The sequence below is a fragment of the Hyperolius riggenbachi genome, chromosome 7 (genome assembly GCF_040937935.1).
Source record: "Hyperolius riggenbachi isolate aHypRig1 chromosome 7, aHypRig1.pri, whole genome shotgun sequence".
Taxonomy (NCBI): Eukaryota; Metazoa; Chordata; class Amphibia; order Anura; family Hyperoliidae; genus Hyperolius; species Hyperolius riggenbachi.
The window spans coordinates 201818441-201839507 of NC_090652.1; the positions used below are offsets into that span (position 1 = coordinate 201818441).

Below are 21067 nucleotides of genomic sequence, written 5' to 3' on the forward strand. Positions count from 1 at the left end.
AGAGCTGTGTCGGTTTCAAGTTTGTACCTGTTTTTCCACAAGGCCTCATTGTGTGCACACATTGCTGTTTTATCTTTGAATCTGTCAGCTGTTCCCAATTGATCAGGGTAATTAGGATGCTTTAGAACAGCTTGGACTATTTGGAATGGTATAGAACTTTGGATTTTCCGACAGACTGTGTCAGTTTGTGAAGTGTATGAATTATTTTGTACTGGACATTTTTTGCTCAAATGTAAATAAAAGCGTTTTTTTTTCCCTCCACAATAATGTCTGTCATTATCTTTTAGGAGACACCTATGTCATTTTCCATCAAAAATAAATAAATAAATAAAATTACGTGATGGTTGAATAAAAGGAACTTAAAAATTTGCCAAAAGTCAAAATTTGAGAAAAAACAAAAAGCAATAGGTTAAGAAAAGGGCCTCACAGGGATCCAAAAATACAAAAATCTTTATTGAAGACCAAATCTCAATTTTCAACACACAGATAAAATCAATTAAAAATAAGGGCCCCAGGATTTATAAGCTAGGAACACTGTCTCCGCTAGGTTTAAACTCCGAGATGGACTTTTCAGTGTTTTTGAACTGATCAGTTGTTTATGGTGGAGGTCCCCTTTAAGCCCAATGGGAAATTGAGATAGATGCATGTCAGAGTGGATGGAAATGATGGGTGACATTGAATGTTGACATATAATAACTGTATGAATAACTAGGATGAACCAACCAATTGATTGCCCGTTTTTGTTCACCTGAATATGCATACACTGCTATGTGATGCATCTTTCTCTCACGTGTGGGATGTCCTGGACATTTGGTCCATTCATTTGCCCTGACTTCTGGGCCATATCGATGGTGCTAATACCCAAGTGTCACTTCTAATTTCAATTCATGCTGCTATGCTAGCAACTGCTGGCGAAAAAATATCGGTTCCAGAATAAAAGATGGCCGCTTGAAAAGGGTCACATGACCAGGCCTGTCAGTATAAAGAAGCCTTTGAGATGTATGATCACTTCCCCTGACGTCACTCTGAGGAAGCCAAGCCTATTGGCGAAACATGTAAGTGGGAGGAGTCCCAGGAGGCTAGCCTCGCCCACTACCTGAAACACACGAGCGCTCGATCCCCGCCGGGACGCTGATGCCTTGGAGCAACAGGCGGGTTGATCGCGCTCACCGCTGCCACTAAGACCCTACTACATGCTGGAGGGATAACAGTGCGACTTGGAGGAGCAGAGACTTCTATACAGACAACGCTCACTAACCGCGGACTGCAGCGTGTCGGGGACCTGTAAGCCCAGTCGGTCGTAAGTTGTTCAGAATCTATGGACGCTCCATGGTACACAAGTAAGCTGCGGGAACTTTATTTTTCATGTGATCTGACACCCTTATGCTGAAGGATTGGAGAGGTTGTTTTTGATATCCACTAACTGCGACCCAGTGACAGGTCGATTTGCATAGGAGAACTCAGTGACTCTTTTGCCTTTTGAGTGCAATCTAGCACCATTGTGGATCTATTATCTACTTACCCCTCCTGAAAAAAAGAGGACTCCGCAAAAGATTACATATACGAGCAGTGCACTAGCTCTTAAAGGGCCAGCCACATGATTAACTATTGATACATACCTGCTTTGCTATAGCTGCTGCAGCATCCATTACCAGTAACATTAGTTGGGTTGTATGTGTGATGCGGTATGGTGTGTGAGGAGTGGATGAGGAGCCCCTGGGGCCCTTATTTTTAATTGATTATATCTGTGTGTTGAAGATTGAGATTTGGTCTTCAATAAAGATTTTTGTATTTTTGGATCCCTGTGAGGTCCTTTTCTTAACCTATTGCTTTTTGTTTTTTCTCAAATTTACTTTGTGTTTTTTTTGGGGCCCATATGAGTTGGTTTGGTTGAGGAGCTTAAGGTTACTATACAGCCTGGCCCTCATTATAACACATTTCAACTTCAATACATTGGTTTGAGGACTGCTATCCATATGTTTTAAAAGTCAAAATTTGCCAGGGGTATGAATAATTATGGGCAGCACTGTATACATACAGTACAGACCAAAAGTTTGGACACACCTTCTCATTCAAAGAGTTTTCTTTATTTTCATGACTATGAACATTGTAGATTCACACTGAAGGCATCCGAACTATGAATTAACACATGTAGAAGTATAGTACATAACCAAAAAGTATGAAACAACTGAAAATATGTCATATTCTAGGTTCTTCAAAGTAGCCACCCTTTGCTTTGATTGCTGCTTTGCACACTCTTGGCATTCTCTTGATGAGCTTCAAGAGGTAGTCACCTGGTTTTCACTTCTTAGGTGTGCCCTGTTAGGTTTAATAAGTGGGATTTCTTGCCTTATAAAAACTGAGTGGCGTTTTGCTAAGATCTAAGATTATCTAGAGAATCCGTAGGCATTAGGGATGGCGACTTATTATTATTATTATTATTATTAATAACAATTTAGGCTTGTGTGTTAATGCATATTGTGTAGAATATATCAACATTTGCAATGCACTAAGTCTTAATCCTGTACATAAATCATTTGTTGCATTATTATTCTACTATGTGATCAGATATTTCTGAGAGACTGAATAGAAAAGTCCCACCCTACTTTATCTAAACATAGTTTGTGAGAAACTATGAGGTAACAGCAGCTAGTCTTTCACTGTGAATACAAAGTTAACCCAGCCCACCTACTCTCTTTTGCGAAGAAAAATGTAGTCTTCATGTCAACATCACATTCCTGTCCTCGTCCACAATTCCTGCTCAGACTCTCCCAATTTATTGAGTCATAAGGCATTTTCTCTTCCCACACTGTCCCCAGTATATTTAAAAAAAAAAGAAACAAAACAACAGTAAGACATTTCTGCTTCCTACAGACAAGGTGATGAAAGGTACACATCTTGTTCCAAATTTGCAATGCTGGTCAGCACTGGGAAGAGGTAGCATCGGTCAGGTGATCTGCTTTGTGCTGGGGAAGGAACTTCAGTTTAATGACAATAAGGGCCACTAGGAAGAACCTGCTGCTCAAAGCCAGACAGATACTTTCAAAATATATATGAAAAAAGTACAGACATGCAGTGCACAAAATTGTGTCCATTGCTAATTAATGAAAATGTACTATCATATGCATTAACACAAATGGCTTAAAAACGGCTTAATAATAATAAACCTGAGCAGGTAACATCTTCTGAGTGACTTTTTTTATTTATTTTTTCTTTGAAGATTGTACATTACAAATGTAAGTCATTAAATTCTATGAAGCTTGATAGACCAAATAAATAAATAAAGTGGTTTTATCCCGCTCAGTTTTAACCAAACATTGATGTAAGAGAAGATTTCCTAAGGGAAGATTATTAAATGTAAGGTTTATCTGGCCCCGCTAACTCACTCTTGTTTATGGCTGCCTGAAAAAAAATCATGTGCAGTTAAACTTGCTCATTACATCTGATTAGAGATGTTCTGTTTTTAGTAAAGCATTAGCACAGTGATCAGTCAATTACCCATTCAAATCACCAGTGCAGATGAATAGCATTTATTGCCAAAATGACTAATTCTTTGCTTTCCCTCTGCTTTACTTAACACAATCACGGAAAAGTACATTAAGGGAAGTATATGCTCCTACATGACTCAAGGCAATAAATTACAGCACAACACTCTTTCCATGAATTCACAACATGAACACCACGCCAGAAGTATGCCGGCGCATCTTCACTACTGATATGCGCAATATTTATAGCAAATTTGTATTACAGAGGACCCATGCAAACTCTGTAACAGATCTAGCTGAAACAGCATGGTGCAATGAGTAGGATGATAATCAGGAAATAACATTGTTCTTAATTTGATGAAAAATAAACACAGTTGACTCCACAGTATAGAAAAAAATATGAAGTTGAATAACAGATTACTTTTAAGTTCCATTGTCAACTGCTAAGCTTCATTTTAGGAGTCCAAGCTATTATCATTAAATTAGTGCCCTGTTTACCATTTTCTTACACTGCTCCCTCTATAGAGCCACTCTGCGTCCTGCTACGTTCAATACAAAAAAAGTGTGTGAAGTGTAGAGTTGCAGGGCAACTGCCAGTATGATAATAATGTGAAAAATGACCCTTCTGCCTTAACATGCAGCCAGTTATGATTTTATAAAAATGCCAAGCTGTACAAACTTAACTTCTTACCAACAACGCAATTAACAGAACTCTAGAATACAGATTTCTTACTTTGGTGCAGAATTAATTCCCAACAAATTCCAGGTTTCCAACCCGAGCAATCCACTGCACCAAGCTGAAACTAGATTCCACGCCTTCCTCGTATATAGTCTGGTTTATATATTCAAAAAAAAAAAAAAGTTTGCATAATGTGTGGTGCAACTTTTTCGTTCTATTGCATTCCTGTTTTTTGTCCTCAGTAAAGTCTCAATGCAGCATGTCGCTGTGTACAGGGCCTAAAAGGTGGCTGGACAGCAAGTAAAAGACAAAGGAAATGGAGACAAATTGAGGATATTGCTAAAATAGTCTTACAGGGTCTATAATATAGTGGCTTTGTAATGCTGTTTTTGGCAGGTGATTCAGTGCTTATCCTCCTTTGTTCCCCTAACTCTAAAGGCCTGTTTCCATTGCATTTGAGAAATGTCTGCCATGGTAATCTATGGAACAGTTTCCATTTACTAGTTTTTTCATGCAGATCCATTCAGGATCACCCTGTATAACCAAAATATAGATTTGACTTGGGAATTTATTTTTTTGTGTGTCAACTTTAAAAATTGCCATTTGGTAATTGAAATCTAATAGTTCAATTATTTTTAAAATTTGCAGTATTTTTCAAAAGTGCCTGAAACTTTGGCACTCTACTATATAAAAGGTATATGTTATAGATACCCTACACCCCCCACTACATGTAAGTTTGCACTGACCAGCCAGGAATTCTGCAAATGCTACAGGAAATCATTTTCTTAATATTGCTTTGAGTGGAGTGGAAAGCAATCCTGCTCTCTAGATGGTTATTTTAATTTCACAGGACCTTCTGCAAACCTGTAATCAGCAGAACTATCCTATCTAAACACAATTAACAAGAGGACATAGACAAAAAAGTTCAACCTCATGAATATGAATTACCCTGTCTAGTAATATATGCTAGTTTTCTGTTATGAGATGATGATGTACCTTGTACATTTGTTGTTTGAGATTTTCAAAATGTTTCCCTTCGCTGTGTCCTATTTACTACTAGATTAAGAAAGTTGTATTAAAAGGAAAGAAAGAAAACCACCAGAAACAGATTGGTGCAGCATAAGTCTCTTTCTATCTTAATTTTATAAAACATTATCTTTCTATATCAATTTGCATCCAGGTAAGACTTTCCAAAACTGACAGTGAACTCCAAGTCTTCTTATGAAGCCCACTAATGATAAAATCTTCTTTGTCCAATCTTAACACTTTATGTAATATGAGAGACTACCTAGATATCCACTGAAAGTATATCCACTCAGTTTACCTTTCTGCTACATAGATTTGGTTAAGATTAGAAAAAAAAGATTGTATCATTAGTGGGCACTATTATCATGCTTAATGCGTACTCTGCATCTAGGAATACTGTTTCCATATGAATGTCCATAAATTCCCACTTTGCTGCAGGAGTAATTGACTGCACACGGCGGGCAGCTTTGTTACTCATTTTCAACACCTGAACTAATCCACTGGCAGAAAAACTTTTATACTTCTATTAACCAGTTTATATTAGAAGAGCCATGCTTTAACCCAAAAAAAAAAAAATTGCCATTAAACATTTTAATACATAAAAAACAGCCAAACTGAAAAATATTGAGGAGTACTGAATAAAAACACAAGTCCCTATTAAGATTGCTAAAAATGGGGTTTGACTAGAACTGGACCAGTTTTCCCTCAATAGTTAAGATTTCTAAAGGTAGCTAAGCCAATCACAGACAAGTATTAAAATTTCAGTGGTCCAGCAAACACATGGGCAAAGAGAAATCTGATTTCATATTTCTGGAGGTCTACCATGTAATCAGCTCTATTATTAATGATAGCGAGGTAATGAGCCAGTACTGATTACTATAATTCAGCCTGAGAGAAAGGGTTTGGATGCTGTAGCAAAAATCCAGCAAAGCTTGTTGCTGGAATTGAAGATTTTCATGGGTTCATGTTTGGAAGCGTACACCTGCTACATTGTATTATATTACCTTTCTCTTCCTGCCTTTATCATCTTTTGCATATCAATGGTGCTGCTCTCTATCAGATTAATACCCAAGGCATTTCAGTCGCACTGCAATCAAGTGGACATTCGAGAATATTATGCATGGTGTGCATCGTTGACACTAAGCTAAGGAAATCTGATTAGCGCAAAATTGCATCTGACAAGGAAATCAGAAAGCTGTCAAACACAATGACATGGATTCAATGCTTTGGAGGAAGACAGGGCAGAAAGCAACTGCCTGAGTTGGCTTCAATACTGCTTGAAAACAAAGTGAAGATGCTGCTATAAATTGAACTATGGTAAAATAAATGTAACATTACAGAACATAAATCTTTCTCCATTTTAATATACAGTATTGCAAGTTAACTATAAACATTCAGAATGATTATTCCCATTGCTAAACAATATTTTTAATGCATCCCAACAACAGAAAAAATGCTATCTTTATTGAAAGCCAGCATTTCAGGAATGTAATATATATGCATTATTTAAAACCCTAAAAGGGACTTAAATCACAGCATATATATTCTTGAACCTGAGCTCAAGGCAAATAGTTTGATACTCGCTTGCCACAAAGTAAACATAATATGTCGTAACTGTCAAAAGGTGTGCAGTGAACACAATGAAAATGATTTACAAAACTAAAGATTAATTTGCAATCAATACGGGAGGGCAAATGCACTTACAGTCTGCCTAGTTTAGAATGCCTCTGCTATCTGCTAAAAAAACAAACTACGATTCACTTCACAAACCAAGAACCACGATAAACTCCAGTGAAATGAATAGGGAATACTGTATGTGTATGCATGTTTCCCTATTCATTTCTGGGCATCACACTGCAGACAAGTCACTGACATAATTAGAGTATTATTTCCAAAGCATAATTAACCCCTTATCCAACCATGCAGTTTGGGAAACCAGTAAGGATAAACTAGCAAGCATGTTCTCCAAGGTCATAATTGCCTAACATGGTTCTCAGCATTAGAGGGCTTTCCCGAAATGTGGTGGTGGGAAAACTTTCCAATCTTTGCAAAACCCTCTTGTCCCAATGGTGTGTGGCAAATGTATTTTCCTGACCTCTATGTACCCTAAAAAGGACATGGTGGAGATAACAAAATATGGTGCTATCTGGTCACTCCTTTATTAACCCCCCTGGCAGTAAGTCCGACCTGAGCACGGGCTGTGATTGACAAGTGCAGAGTGGTATGGCCGTGCTCAGGTCGGGCTGTCTAAAAATAGCTCTGCTCGCTGTTCCTGGGTCCCGTGAGCGAACAGCGCTGCACAGCGGGACCCAGGCTGCTTTCTCCCGGCCGCCGGAGTCCCCATTACCTCTTTGATCTTCCGGGGACCCAGCAGCCAATCCATTGTTTGAGCGGCGGTACATCGGGGGGCGGCGTGGGGTCATGGGGGAGGGAGGGTGTCACACGAGCCCTGGTGGTCAGACCGCAATTAGCCTTCTAAACGGTGCCAGCGCACAGATCGTGCGAACTCTGGTCACAGTCAATGCGCAGGAACCGTTAAGAGATAGCCGCAGACAAACCAGGAGGGCGCCTGTGAGATACGGGTGATTACAACTTCACCCACTGGTTCAGGGTAAACTGCCACCACCACTGGTATGGGCCAGTGGACCCGATTTACTGACTGACTAGTCCTGCGAATAAAACGGTTAAACACACGATATTCTGTCTAGCCAACAACAAACAAACAGTAGCGTATCTTCAGAGACCCGGGATCAGTTCTGTGTGTGCTGATAAGCAGGGTAGCGGACAGTGAATGACTTGGAGAAAGTCGTTTATTCACGCAATATAAATAATTAATATATACAGACAATTATTAAAATCAACAATTATTAAAACAGTAATAGCCAGTATAAAAAAATAAAAGAAGGGAGAAAAATACTTAGTTCCTGGAAAGATGTCCTTTTTGTGGGAAAAATCAGAGTTCTGGGTTTCAATCAAAGTTCAGAGTTCAGACCAGGTGGATGCCAGCATATCCTCAAGCTGGCACCGATGAGTTCAAGATGTTTTCAGGGTGGAGGACACTGAGTTTGGCTCCTCTGCCATTCTTATGCCCCTGATTCAGTAGGAGGGAGTGAGGGCGGGCCCACACACCCCCTTAGAACATGAGATGAGTCCTCCCCTTGTCCTGGGGACCAGAAATCATGCCTTAACCATATATGGGCTCTATCTCACAGAACCGTACAGGTCAGGGCAGATTTACTAATATTTTCAGGTCTGCCTCGATGTACCCAGCAGCCTGATACCAAACATGAGGGGTGGGACCCTTGTGGTATCAGCAGGGCACTTTCGAACTGCCTAACTGGCAGTCTTTCCCTCAGAATGGTCTGAAGTTTCTTCAGAACCAGCGCCAGATAGGGCCAAGCATGCTCTGTTAGTTTGGAGGGTCTGCCAGCCTGGCAACACAGAAAATATGATACACATAGCAGTTTATGGAATATGAGATACCCCTGGGATTTATAGCAGGTCATTCCCAGGCAAAGGCTCTTTGAAGTTTGGGGCAGTTAGCTAGGTGTCAGCTCCCCTGCTGGGAGGGAGCCGGAGGGTCTGGCTTTTCTCCCAACTAGATTGCTTCTGTCATGGTCTATACCTGATGGATGGGCCATCAGCACAGCTTGAAGCCAGGGACTCTCTGGGCCCAGGCTCATTAGCATATCAAAAGAGCCATCCAGCAGTAGGGCTGGTGCTATCTCTCTGCTGAGAAAAAAAGACTTCAGCTGCCCCTACACACTCAACCCAGATTGTATCGATTTGAAGCGCAATCGATGCAGAGAATCGAGTGCGATCGCTTTTCTTCACGGGCGGTTACAGGACGCGCATGCGGCCCCGCAACCGTCCGTACAGATGGGTATATTAAAAAAATAAAACAAATAATTTCATTGGCCACATGGGGAGGGAGGAAGAAAAATTAAATACATTTTCTGATTGGCCACATGGGGGATCATGGGGAAGAGAGGGAGGAAAAAAACAACACAAAATCTGATTGGCTGCATTGAATTACAAATAAGTTTGTATTCAATTCAATGTTGCCATTTGTTCTCTGGAGACCGTGGCTGCTGGCTGTATGATCTCTGTGATCTGTGAGTTGCTGATTGCTGATTTGGATACCTGTTAAGGATTTTTGCCTGGACTTTGAATATTCTTTCTGCCTTCTCCCTGGATTGATTGGTTTACCGTTGCTGATTTTTGCCTGAATTTTAACTACTCTCTGCCTGCCTGCCATTTATGATGGCATCCGCTTCCAGAAGGCTTCTCACTGCGGAATCGCTGGTGGAGTTGGAGGACAGCGATCTGCAGTCACTGGCGGACTCAAGCAACAGTGACGCACCTGGAGATGTCTCATCCGACCCAGGTAGCGAAAGCGACAGCGGCTCCATCCCCACTGCGGTCAGTGATGTCCGGGTGTGGTGCCCCATCGACCTGTTTCAGGCTCAGTCACCGCCTCCACGTTTCCCTTTTACTGGCGAGCGTGGCTTGAAGAAGGAATGTGAAATAATCCCCTGGCCTACCTGCAGCTCTTCTTTGACGACACGGTTATTGAGAAGATAGTGGAGGAGACTAACCGCTATGCCTCCCAGCAGCTGGCTGCTCCAGGACGCCCCTTTTCAAGGACCAGGACCTGGGAGCCGGTCACTAAAGAGGACCTGTGGCTTTTCTTGGGCCTTATCCTTCTGCAGGGAGTGGTAGGGAAGCCCCTGCAGAAGTGGTATTGGACCACAAACAAAATTATAGCCACTCCTTTTGGTACAGTGATGAGCGAGTACCGGTTTTCGCTCATCATGAAGTTCCTCCATTTTGCGGACAATGACACCGTTGAGGAATGCACTCACCCTGCTCCAAAACGCAAAAAGATTTGGGAAGTTTATGAGATGGTGGTGGACAACTTCAGCACAACCTATATTCCAGAGAGGGACATATCGGTGGACAAGAGCCTGATGGCATACAAGGGGAGGCTGAGCTGGCTCCAGTACATCGCTTCCAAGCAGGCCAGCTTTGGGATCAAGTCCTACACCCTCTGTGAGTCTTCAACAGGGTACATTTGCAACACTGTGCTGTACACCGACAAGGGAACCAAATTCAGTCCCTGGTTCAGCGAGTATGGAGTGGCAGTGCTGTCCCTTGTGGAGCCACTACTGGACAAAGGCTACTGCATCACCACTGACAACTTTTATAGCTTCCCGGAACTTTTCGAGTTGCTGATAAAACATCGGACTGATGCTTACGGCACCGTTAGGCCAAACCAGCAGGAGATGCCAACAGCTTTTGCAAAGCAGAAGTTGAAAGCTGGGGACATAGCTGCTTGGCAGAAGGAGAAGATGCTGGCTCTCCGCTGGCGAGATAAAAAAAGATGCATCTCTCCTCTCCACAGTCCACGATACCTCCACTGTCCCCACCCGAACGAGAGGAGAAAGAGTTTGAGAAACCGTAAGTCGTGAAGACTATAATCTGACGATGGGTGGAGTGGACAGACCGGACCAGGTGGTGACCTTCTACCTCGCAGTCCGCAAGCAACAACAAAAAAATTATAAAAAAATATTCCATCACCTCCTGGAGCAGAGTCTCTGGAATAGCTACATTCTGTTCAATCAGCGCAGTGAAAGGCCACTTACGCACGCAGACTACATATGGAGGATGTGTGAGTGCATCTGTTTGAAGTATCAGACTGCAGCAGATGTCAGAACGGGGCGCTGGGCCTCCTATATTGTTAATCCGGAGCGACTCACTGGTCATCACTTAACCAATACATAACCCTCCACTCCCCAAAAATCCACACCGTGCAGGACATGTGTGGTTTGCTGCTGCAAGACCGAAGACAAAAGCAAAAAAGTCAGAAAGGAGTCACGCATTTACTGCCCTGACTAATGTTGGACTCTGTGCAGTTCCCTGCTTTAAAATATATCATACACGAGAGGTGTACTAGATATACATGTACATAGTGTATACAAATCTGCTGCCTTGTACAGATTTCTTATTTTTTTCAGATTATTGATAAATTCAATTATTTCTTCAAATTTGTGTTTTTGCCTTTTATTTATTAGTGTTTTAGTCTTTAGTATTTATTCTTGAAAAACAATGTGCCGCTTTTGACTCATAATTCCAGACAGAAAGGCACCGCCAGGGAGGTTAAGGAAGCAAAAAAATAGCCTACCTACCCAAACTCAAAACAGGGAATAAATAAAAGAGATTGTATGTTATATTTAATTATTAAACTATTCAAGAGCGTTGGTACTTCTAACTCATGCCATGAACAAAATTTAAATTACATAAAACATGTTTGCAAATTTTAAGTACCGTATATACTCGCATAGAAGCCGAATTTTTCAGCACAAAAAATGTGCTGAAAAGTCCACCCCTCGGCTTCTATGCGAGTCAGCTGGCTGTGCCCCCACTATGTCTGTCCTTCCCATGCCCGTAGCAGCGTTAGCACAGCAGTAAACAGACTGATGTTCCCGAGAGCCGTGCAGCATTGCAGAGAGCAAGAATCCTTTTGCTGAACTTTCACTGTTTTTACTCCCTCCCGACATGCTGAAGCCGGGAAATGTTCAGTTTCCTCTTGTATTCTCAATGCTGCATCCCCCGTGGCAATGCTGTGCTGTTATGTGCCAATATATGTGTTTATGTGACAGGCAGCCACACGCTGTTATTATGCCCGGATCTGTATACTGCCATGGCTGCAGCTCGTTATCATGAAGCTCTGATAGTAAGCTGCAGCCACAGTATACAGATCCGGGCATAATAACACAGCGTGTGGCCGCTTGTCACATAAACACATCTATCGGCACATAATAGCACAGCATTGCCACGGAGGATGCAGCATTGAGAATACAGGAAGCAACTGTACATTTCCAGGCTTCAGCGTGTGTGGAGGGAGCAGGGTAATGACAGTCAAAGTTACAAGTAAATGTCGGGCTTCAAGAAACTACACCTCCCTACATGCTTTGCTGTCTTCAGCACATGCCCAGTAGATGGCAGCAGTCAGGAAGTCAGCTGTAAAGTGCACATGGAGATCAGACGTGCAGAGGAGATGGAAGCAAAGTATTAATTGCAGACATGGGCTGTGTTACAAGGAAATGTTATATTCCCTGCTTGCAGCTTTGCAGATCCTGTGGGAAGTACTTTAGTGCCCTGGTGAGTCCAGCTTCACCTTACTGATTTGTCCTATGTCTATTGAGAATCATCATCTGCCATCATAGGGAAATGCACTTCAGTTAGCAACATTTGAGAGTCCAGACTCCAGGGTGTGGAAGATTTGTCTTGGGCAATGTCCGCAATGTCCTGGTTGTCAGCAGGATTTGTGTCAAGAAGAGGCTGGGAGCGAAGGAGATGTGAGGGGCAATTAGCAGAGACATGGATGCACATCTGGCTATGGGGAGATCGTCTGCTTCATACTGGGGGCCTATTTGGCTTTGGGGAGGGGGGGATGTCTCATACTGGGAGCACATCTGACTTTTTTTTTACTGGGTATTGGGATGCCTCATATTGGGGGCACATCTGGTTATTAATCCTGAGACTATACTGGAGGAGGGGGGGGGGCTTATATGCGAGTCAATCACTTTTTCCTGGTTTATGGGGGAAAAGTGGGTACCTCGGGTTATATGCGAGTCGGCTTATATGCGAGTATATACGGTATTTTATCTTCCCCGCCCCCCCCCCCCCACAAAAAAAAATTGTAATCTTATTTCCTTCATCTTTTGTATCATTCCATTACTTGATTACAAAGCCAGTGAGACTGTGGCCCATATGCAATTTGCTTTTCCTCCTGAGTTTTCCCCTAGGTGATATTTTCACACCTTGTTTTAAAACCACCAGCAAGCAAGCAAGAAAATACTTAAAATAATTTTGATGGTGCTTTTTCTCCAACTTTTGAGTACTTTTTCAATTGTAAAATGCTGAAAACTTATTTTAAAGAGAATGAAAATTATCACCTAGGAGATAACTCAGGAGAAAAAGTTAATTGCATATGGGCACGTGTGTTCACCCATCACTTTTTTGTGCAGTATGCACCCACATATCAGAATATCCGAACTTCTTAGACTACACATAGATTCAGACAAAAAGACCAATGAGAATTCTTGATCGCAAATTCAAATAAGCCCTACCGGGGCCTACAAACACAACGTGATTACATGGCAGTGTAATTAAGGCAAAAACTAAAGTGGGAGCAAGGCTAGCAATCAGTTTAAATTACTTTACTCATCAAAAACCCAATGCAGCTCCTGGGGATATTGATCAAAACATCAGGTAAAATATACTGTGCAGAAGAATATTATAAATTCATATTGACTCAAACCAATATATTTGGTAGACTCTGAGACTTGCTATAAAATCTTGATGAAAAACTATAACAAAATTGTAGACCTCTTCCCTACCAGTTACAATGCTACTTAAAGAGGAACTTTTGTTACAAGGGGGGGGGGGGGAAATAAATCAATACATTGCAAAGTGAGAAATTAATAAATAGAAGCGAGATCAAGAAATGATATTCACCATGTAATTTGCTCATGTTGCTTGATCCACAATGAGCATGTACATAATCATCTTTACTACTTGCAGACATGAAAAATACCATGTAGCACCAACTGCCATTAACTATCGCCACACCACCAACAATGCAACAGGCTAAAAGGCTGTTTTTTATTCAGTTTAATTCACTTCAATATTTATTGTTATTTTTGTATCTATATCAGACATTCAGATGAGTGGTTAAACATTTTCTAAATTACTCAGTAAGTCCATTAAACATGACCTACCTTATGTCACTGTGTATGAAAAGCCAAACTTTCTGGCATGCAATATTTGGGTGTTAAGTGGATGGGTGGGCTCATCTGCAGGTGATAAGAGTGAGCCCCCTGTATGCAGAGCTGGCAGTGGAGCATGCTGCAGCATGAATATCTACCTGTCCTTGCTCCGGCTTAAATCCATGCGTTTACCTGGCACCGTCCAACTTGGCAACTAGAACTCAGGGATCACCCAGTCACAGGACAGTGAGCTTGGAGCTTCAGGAGTCAATTCAGAAGCTGCAGGGGAGATGCATGGACCAGAGTAGGAATGAGAAGAGGTAGATACACATGCTGCTGCATGTTCCAATGTGCACTCTGCACCCATCTCTGCATGGTGGCTACAGCTGCACAAGGGGAGGGGGGTGTTAACAACTTTTGGCCTATTTTTTTAGGTGTGGGGGTGGAGTTATGAGCAGGGCAGCTTATCCACGCGTATATGCAGTACTTTTGCTAGATATCAGAGGCCGCACTTTATGCCATTATATAAACAGAAAAACAAGATAAACTGCTGGGTTATTTTTTTAAACTATAATATTCTTATTGACTTAGTTTGAAGTTGTATTTAATTCTTTGGTGAGTAACTTCCCAGGGTGAAACTTGGGTTACTGTGAGCAAAGAAAAGAGTCTGTCTCTCGAGGAGCAATTAGAATTGAGGATCTACCGCAGGATAAACGAGTCTTGGAAGTTGGAAACAGTAATCAAATACTACAGCATCAAGTCATTGCTGTATATTTTTGCACATATTAATTACTAAGCTGCTTCAATACTTACAACATTAATATGAATTTCTATTACTGTAAAAGTGAGCTGCACTGCACTAAATCTGCTAAATGAAAAGCCAAAAGGGAACATTTTCAAAGGATACTGCTTTATGAATACTAACCAGTTCTACAACATATAGGTGTACAGACTTATGAAGGAAGAAAAACATTCTTGTCCAAAATACTTTATACTACAGAACCGTCAAAGGATAACATGAAATGTTAATAGCAGAAAATGTGTGTAATGTTAGGGTGATCCCTGCTTATGAAAACCATCTTGCTGTCTGTTGTGCAATAAAATAAGTCAGCGATTGTAAATGCCCCAAAAGGTGTAAAATGAAAAAAAAAGTATTATGTCACAAGGGTCCAGAGGTAGGGCAACGTCCGAAACATGTAATGCATACCTCTGTTATAACTCTGAATACAGTTTGAACTGCTAAGCCATTTTGTGTGCCATATCCAAGTTTGTTTTTGTTGAGTGTAGTCCTCTATAAAACAATAGGATATTCTGCTTTGTAAAACTCACACCCCAAATTGGCCTCAATTCACCAAGATCATGCTGGAGATAATAAGGCAAGAGAAAAATTACCTCCACCCAGTGAGAGAGTTATCTTATCTCTCCATTCCTTAAGTTACCTCCTCTGTAATTATTTTCAGAATTCTGGAGTTATTTTAAGGATTGAAGAATTAACTTTAGAGATCTCATCTTAACTTAAAGAGGAACTGTCATGAAAATGTTAACATTTAGAACACATACAAATAAGAAGTACATTTTTTCCCAGAGTAAAATAAGCCATAAATCACTTTTCTCCTACGTTGCTTTCACTTACAGTAAGTAGTAGAAATCTGACATTACTGACAGGGTTTGGACTAGCCCATCTTTTCATAGAGGGGTTCTCAGGGCTCTTTTATTTTTAAAAGCTCTTAGTGAATGGCAGTTGCTCCATCCAACTGCCAAAATAGTGTACGGTGAGCAAGGAGGCTAGCCAGCATCATTGTAATAATCATTTTCAGGCAATGTCTTCATAAAGAATAAAGGCCATGCTGAGAACCCCCATGAAGAGATGGACTAGCCCAAAACCTGTCGGGAATGTCAGATTTCTACTACCTACTCTAAGTGACAGCATTGTAGGAGAAAAGTGATTTATGGCTCATTTTACTCTGGGAGAAATGTACTTCTTATTTGTATGTGTTTTAAATTTTAAGATTTTCGCAACAGTTCCTCTTTAAAGACAGAAGTGTTAACTTTAGGTTTGCCTGAGGTAAATGGTTTCCTGAATACTACATGCCTTATCACCATGGTGTTAACTCTAGAACCGTTATTAAAGAAAGGAGATAAGCTTAGTGAATTGAGGCCAATATGTTTTTGTGCTCCTCTTCCATAACATGCCCTTAATACAACGTAGATGGTTGGCAGATGTCCCTTTAGCTTTCATTACTTGGTATCCATTACAGATTCTCGTATGTACTCTTTTTGTGAACCTTTACACTTGTTCGGAATATTTGCTTCTCATAATGCTTGTCTTTGAGTGCTATTTTGAAACTTGTTCCTGCAATCACATAATTTAGTCATCAAAGTGTCATTCACAAGACCTGATGGTAACTGTATGCCGATAGGTGATACTGCAACTAGGGTGGCCATAAACATTAGAATCATTCCACTGATATCTTATATCATATTCATTGTTACTTTGCAAGGAAGCATGATTTAATATATGATTTACATGATGGCAATGAACAAAATTTGTATGATGACCAAAAAGCTGAGATTAGCAGCTACAAATCACTGAGCTATATAATTCAGCTGTGTCTTATTTTGCAAAGCAATATGTTCATGTTCAGTAGGCATTTTACCAAGCAGTTCTGTATGACAACATTCTCATTGAAATGCACTGCGTCTCAGTGCTATGCATAGTACACATAAAACACAAGTGCATTTGCATTAAAATCACTGCAGCCACAAACCATACATTTGAAAAGTGGAATCAATTTATCTGCTGTATCTTTATCTCTAATAACCCAGCTGTGAAATTATAACACCAGTGATTAATATTAAGTAAGGAGTGATCAGTGACCAGTAGCTGGAAAGCTATTAATCTAACACAATTACCAAGATTGAGAGAGACTTCTTTACAAATGCTTTTAAGAAGTGCCGGCTTTCAGACGCCAGGATAAAAAAAAAGCATTAAAATAATAGTGCTGCACATTCACATTTTTGAGGAGAAATGTCACAACGAATGATGTATTCTACTTGGTACTTAAAACAATTTGATTACTTAAAGCAATTTGGCTTTGGGAAACTAAACTGGAAAGACCAGATAATAATAATAAAAAATCCTAGAAATATATGTACGTGAGATTCCATCACAGTACACAGTAAAGTGAGTCAAATGTAAACACCACCAAACAGACTTTCCAATCTTCCAGGTCACCAATGTAAGTAAATTGTATCCAGTATCACAAACCTGTGTATGCATCTTCACTCTAAGTACTAGTGGCACTTCTGCTGTTTATGCTACATAACAGACAAAAGTGATAACTTTCTCATAAAATGGCTTTCATAGAGAAGCATTGTGTCATTATAATGCCAATACAATTTAAATACGGTAAATTAAGCGCTACAGCACAGACTAAACATATGTGTGTTAACATAGAAAGAAAGAGAACAAAAACTCCCTTCCTAAATACATACTGATAAGTTACAGTGGGATACGAAAGTTTGGGCAACCTTGTTAATTCTCATGATTTTCCTGTATAAATCGTTGGTTGTTATGATAAAAAAATGTCAGTTAAATATATCATATAGGAGACACACACAGTGATATTTAAGAAGTGAAATTAAGTTTACTGGATTTACAGAAAGTGTGCAATAATTGTTTAAATAAAATTAGGCAGGTGCATATATTTGGGCACCACAAAAAGGAAAATCAATATTTAGTAGATCCTTCTTTTGCAGAAATTACAGCCTCTAAATGCTTTATGTAGGTTCCAATGAGAGTCTGGATTCTGGTTGAAGGTATTTTGGACCATTCCTCTTTACAAAACCTCTCTAGTTCATTCAGGGTTGATGGCTTTCCAGCAGGGACTCTTTTACTCACACCACAGATTTTCAATTATATTCAGGTCTGGGGACTGAGATGGCCATTCCAGAGCGTTGTACTTGTTCCTTTGCATGAATCCATTTTGTGGATTTTGAGCAGGTGTTTTTCTTGGAATGCTGTGTTTTTTTTCCTCCATGCATAATGCCCCTTGTTATGCCCAAATAACTAAATTTTTGTTTCATCAGTCCACAGCACCTTATTCCAAAATGAAAATGGCTTGTCCAAATGTGATTTAGCATACCTCAAGCGGCTCTGTCTGTCCTGGGGGAAGAGAAAAGGCTTCCTCTGCATCACTCTCACATACAACATCTCCTTGTGTAAAGTGCGTTTAATGGTTGAACGATGCACAGTGACTTCATCTGCAGCAAAATGATGTTGTAGGTCTTTGGTGCTGGTCTGTGGGTTAACTGACTATTCTCACCAATCATCGCTTCTGTTTATCTGAGATTTTTCTTGGTCTGCCACGTCGAGCCTTAACTTGAACTGAGCCTGTGGTCTTCCATTTTCTCAATATGTTCCTAACTGTGGAAACAGACAGCTGAAATCTCTAAGACAGATTTATGTATCCTTCCCCTAAACCATGATGGTGAACAATCTTTGTCTTCAGGTCATTTGAGAGTTGTTTTGAGACCCCCACATTGCTACTCTTCAGAGAAAATTAAAAAAGGAGGGAAACTTACAATTGACCCCCTAAATACTCTTTCTCATAATTGGATGCACCTGTGTATGTAGGTCAGGGGTCACTGAGCTTACCAAGCATATTTGAGTTCCAATAATTAGTTCTAAAAGTTTTGGAATCAATAAAATGATAACAGTGCCCAAATTTATGCACCTGCCTAATTTTATTTAAACAATTATTGTGCACTTTCTGTAAATCCATTAAACTTCACTTCACTTTTCAAATATCACTGTGTGTGTCTCCTATATGATATATTTAACTGACATTTTTTTTCGTAACAAACAACGATTTATACAGGAAAATCATGACGATTAACATGGTTGCCCAAACTTTCACATCCCACTGTACATGGTTAGCCCCCAAATTGGCATGAGACTATGGCAGGGTGAGTGCACTAGCACTATTGCAGGGAAGATATTATAAACTATCGTGGGGGGTGATGAAACTAAAGAATACGTCAATCTTTGTAAAATAAGTCAGTGGTATATATTAATCACATGTAAACATCTATTAATAATCGAATAACATATGAGATAATGAAAACTCATTTAAATATCAGTAAATGAAAAATATCAGCAATATCACCAGTCTAGCATGTAAATAAGCCACTCTACATACAAGGTCCAGATCTGTATAGATAAAGCCCCAATATAAAAAATAAATATAAAACATCAGTTTAAAACTAGTCGCAAGACCCCGCAGCTTGTCGCCAGCGACCTCACCTCCTCTAAGTCGCCGCTCCCTGCCCACATCCCTTCCCTCCAATCAGCGGGGAGGGGAGGGACGCAGGCGAGGAGTAGCGACTTAGAAGAGGCGGGGGAGCGGCGAGACTGACAAGTACAGATGTAAATAGCCAGCTGCAACATGCTGCGTGTTGCCAGCACGGCATATGATTTATGGCGGCATAGCAGAGGGGGTTGAGGGGAAGCAGTATAGCAACAGAGGCTGGGCATTATATGCAGACCCAGCCTCTGTGTGCTAATAAGATTCTTAGAACCCACCTCTGGTCCTCTTTAAAGCACAGGCAGCGCGTTTTGTGGGAACTCGCCCACTTCCTCAGGCCAAATAAAGAGTCTACAACCATAAAAGAGTAAAAAAATACATAAATACATATATGTGTGAATATATCCACATGGGCACACAAAAATATGAAAACATAATAATGCATACAAATCCATCCAATTTGCAACTGTTCGATGCAGTCACTAGAAGCTATATAATAGAAAAAAATATAAGTAAATAGTACTATAAGTTAGCATTCTCACGTTATACATGCACCCCATCACAGCGAGCATGTCAAACAAAAATGAATACATTTGATACATATAGATTACCAGAGTCCTTTCCGATCAAAAAGGCTCCATGTATCCTATAAAACATAAATGCTGCATGTGATTTATATGTTTTATATTATCAGAGCAATTTCCGATTGAAAAAGGCTCCATGCCTTTTTTGATCAGAAAGGACTCTGATAAGCTATATGAATCAAATTTATTCAAAGAGGTCTAATACTAAAGGTATAGTAGTTATAGGAAATGTTTGCATTCATAGGTTTATTCAAGAGAAGCTAATTTGTTCTTATCTCTCACCTGTTTTCCCAAGGAGTCCTATTCTTTATTCTTGGCACTGGGTAGGACTTTGAGAGTCTTATTTACTATAGTGTTGCAAGTTTATTAAAAATCATTGATCAGCAGTGATCCCACAAAATTGGCCAAGGCGTACTAAAACACTCTGCTGTTGGCTGACAAAGATCAACTATTCTGGTTTTCGGTCATCTCAGAGCGAAACAAAGTCTGCTGCAAATTTTGTGAATTCAAAGTTTTGCGAGTTCAGTCGCATGCTTGCACCTACACCTACACTTTTTAAACACTGAATCCAGGCTGCCCAGAATTTATTTTTATGCACTTTCTGGATATGTGCACACACGAGCACTGTGGCACTCCCATAAGTTACTGTCCTTTCAGCAACCTGTACAAAAACCTCATACTATTACTCTTTGCAGTCTACATGCTCCCACTGGGCAAAATAATCCAGAACTATGGCCTAGGATACCATTGTTATGCAGATGACACACAACTGTATCTGTCCTTCAAGCCTGGCACCCAAGACCCATCAGCATCCATACATGCGTGTCTAGTGGATTTACAAAATTGGATGAACACCAGCTGGCTGAGGCTGAACTCTGACAAAACAGAGGTGTTGGTGGTAGGTGGTCCACACATGATGGATAAAGTTCAAAACGCTCACCACCTCAAACTAGCAATTGGGGGAGATACTGTACAGTATAAAGACTCTGTGCGAAACCTTGGGGTGATCCTGGATGGAAATCTAAAACTCAAACAGCAGATATCAGCTGTCGTCAAGTCTTCCTTCTTCCATCTAAGAAATATAGCGAAAATCAAACACCTTATCCCAGCTGGAGACCTACCTGCCCTGGTTCATGCATTTGTATCCTCCCGCCTAGACTACCGCAACGCCCTGTTCATCGGATCTACAGAAAAGGTTCTGTGCCCCTTACAG

General features: G+C 40.5%; 1 protein-coding gene across 2 annotated transcripts in view; it reads right to left on the reverse strand.

Annotated features, from left to right (window-relative positions):
- The window catches only part of PARD3B (par-3 family cell polarity regulator beta), an 807407-nt gene that overhangs the window by 581555 nt on the left and 204785 nt on the right, over positions 1 to 21067 (reverse strand). The window lies entirely within an intron of this gene.